Source organism: Gymnoscopelus microlampas (assembly GCF_963454915.1).
Source record: "Gymnoscopelus microlampas genome assembly, chromosome: 18".
NCBI classification, from domain to species: Eukaryota; Metazoa; Chordata; class Actinopteri; order Myctophiformes; family Myctophidae; genus Gymnoscopelus; species Gymnoscopelus microlampas.
Genome location: NC_139955.1, coordinates 45760208 through 45762707, shown reverse-complemented (window position 1 = coordinate 45762707; position 2500 = coordinate 45760208). Strand labels below are relative to the sequence as shown.

Genomic DNA, 2500 nt, shown 5'->3' with positions numbered 1-2500 from the left:
ACAGCAGATCTACAAGCTCACAACGCGTTGTGATGCGTTGTGAGCTTGTAGGTCGGCTATTTTTAAATAGCCGAAATATACTGTATATAGAGCTTAAGTGGTTCATGTATGTTTAGTAATCAAAAAGTAACTAATAACTAAAGTTTTCAAATAATTGTAGTGGAGTAAAAGTACCATCATTTAAGTTGACAATTAAAGGTAGGGTAAGTGATATTTTTTGCTACAGTATTTTATTACAGAGCGTTTGTTTGGTCACAGGGGTCTCTCCAGCTCTTTAGTAAACAGAATATAGTACATTTTCAGGTAGGTGACAACATTTAAGCCAATCAGGAGAGAGCACTGAAAATACATGTTCTTTACTGTTGTCTGTCTGTCTGTCTGTCTGTCTGTCTGTCTGTCTGTCTGTCTGTCTGTCTGATAATTTGTTTGTTTATTATTGATTGATCTCTGTCTCTTCCCCCTTGCCCTTCTTCTTCTACCCTTTCTTTTTTTATAGAATGGGGCTAAATGTATATCAATTTGGGGTTCCTTGTCATGAAACTACTGGTCTACTATCTGTCTAGAGTCTATAGTCTCTTTTGTATGAATTGATATAATGCCATTCAAATTGAATAACACTCAACATAACATAACGCAGCATGGAGTCAACGTGATGCTGACTATGACCTGTATTGGGTTCATATTATAGACACAGATGTTTAAACGGCCAACTATGAAATGTTGTCCAATCCAAGTCAATATATCCTGCATTTTAGCTCATTTTCAATCGTTGTTTAACTTGAAACAGACACGTTGTAAAGATTACAGGTCTGTTTAATTGGTCCCTTTATCAGTGGTGTAAAGTAACTAAGTACATTTACTCAAGTACTGTACTTCAGTACAATTTTGTGGTTGTTTTTTTTACTTTACTGGAGTATCTTCAGTTTTCAGTACTTTTACTTCTCCTCCACTACATCTCAGAAGAAAATATTGTATTTTTGCTCCACTACAATTACATTAATGTTGTAATTACACCAGTACATTTCGATACCAATACTTTTGTACTTTTACTGAAGTCAATTTTTAATTCCGGACTTTTACCTGTAAAAGAGTATTTCTACACTGCACTATTCATACTTTTACTTAAGTAAAACATATGAGGCTACTTTTTCCACCACTGTATGTCTGTTCTCTCACTCTGTAGCTCTGAGTGTAGGTAGGCTTATGAATAGCTCTGGTCCAGTTAGTGAGTTCTAACGCTCTGCTCATAGACCGAACATTCCACTGCTTTAGTAAAAAATAAACAAAACTACTTCACTACTCACCGAAATAATGGCTGTTTTGTGTTGCTGAAAGTCTATTCTCCAGGGTGGGAAGCCTCCCAGTACCCCACCTTCTCTGTTTAATACACTTTTCGGGCAGAAAATAAAATATGTCCGCCGGATCGAAATTATTTGTATTTACTCCACTGCGCCCCCTACAGAAGGGCTACAATATTGACCATATCTGTAGGGGGCGCAGTGGAATAAATACAAAGATTTTCCATCTGGCGGACATATTTTATTTTCTGCCCAAAAAGTGTATTCTAAAGAGAAGGTGGGGTTCTGAGAGGCTTCCCACCCTGAAGAATAGACTTTCAACAACACAAAACAGCCTTTCTCTCCGTGAGTAACGAGATTCTTTAGTTTATTTCTCCTAAAGACGGAGACCTCGCACGGTGCGTATAATGTTGGGTCTAAGAGCAGAGCAGTTATCTGTGGAGCAGGACTACCATAGAGAAGTACAAAAGTATTGGCATCAAAATATACTTAAAGTAACGAAAGTAATGCAGAATGACCCATGTCCCAAGTTTTCAAATGTATAAAATGTATACAAACTATTTTTAAAATAGCCCAAAGTTTAAATAGGGCTGAAGTTATAGTGGTATGTTTTGTAATAATAATAAAAACCTATAGTAACAAGTGTTCTAATATTAATTTAAAATACGTTTTCTAATAATAGTAGTGAAGTAAAAAGTATAATATTTGCCTCTGAGTTGAGGCAAATATAGTTGATTTCAATACAAGTAATTGTATTGAAAATTGGAAATACTCCAGTAAAATACCTCAAAATTGTACTTATAAGTACAGTACTTGAGTAAATGTACTTAGTTACTTTACACCACTTTATAATCTGTGGTATCATCACGACAGAGGATATTATTATTATAGCAACAACAACCTGTATTCACTGTTATGTGACTTATTTGAACCGCATTAAAACAAACATCACTTTGTTTGCACGTTATGTGACACATAAATACCTCGTTATTTGTCAGCATAAATAATCATAATAATATTAATAATACTAGCAGAATAAACCTCGTTATGTGTTCAGCATTAATACTAATACTAATAATAATACTAATACTAATAATAATAATAATAATAATAATAATAATAATAATAATAATAATAATAATAATACAAATAATAGCAGAATAAATACCGTGTTGTGTTCATCAGCATAAATAATAATAATA

The 2500-nt window shown here is 33.7% G+C and overlaps 1 protein-coding gene across 1 annotated transcript in view; it reads right to left on the bottom strand.

The window, feature by feature from the left end:
• Positions 1–2500, bottom strand: part of lpar4 (lysophosphatidic acid receptor 4) — a 12992-nt gene that overhangs the window by 10233 nt on the left and 259 nt on the right. The gene's annotated exons all lie outside the window — the stretch shown is intronic.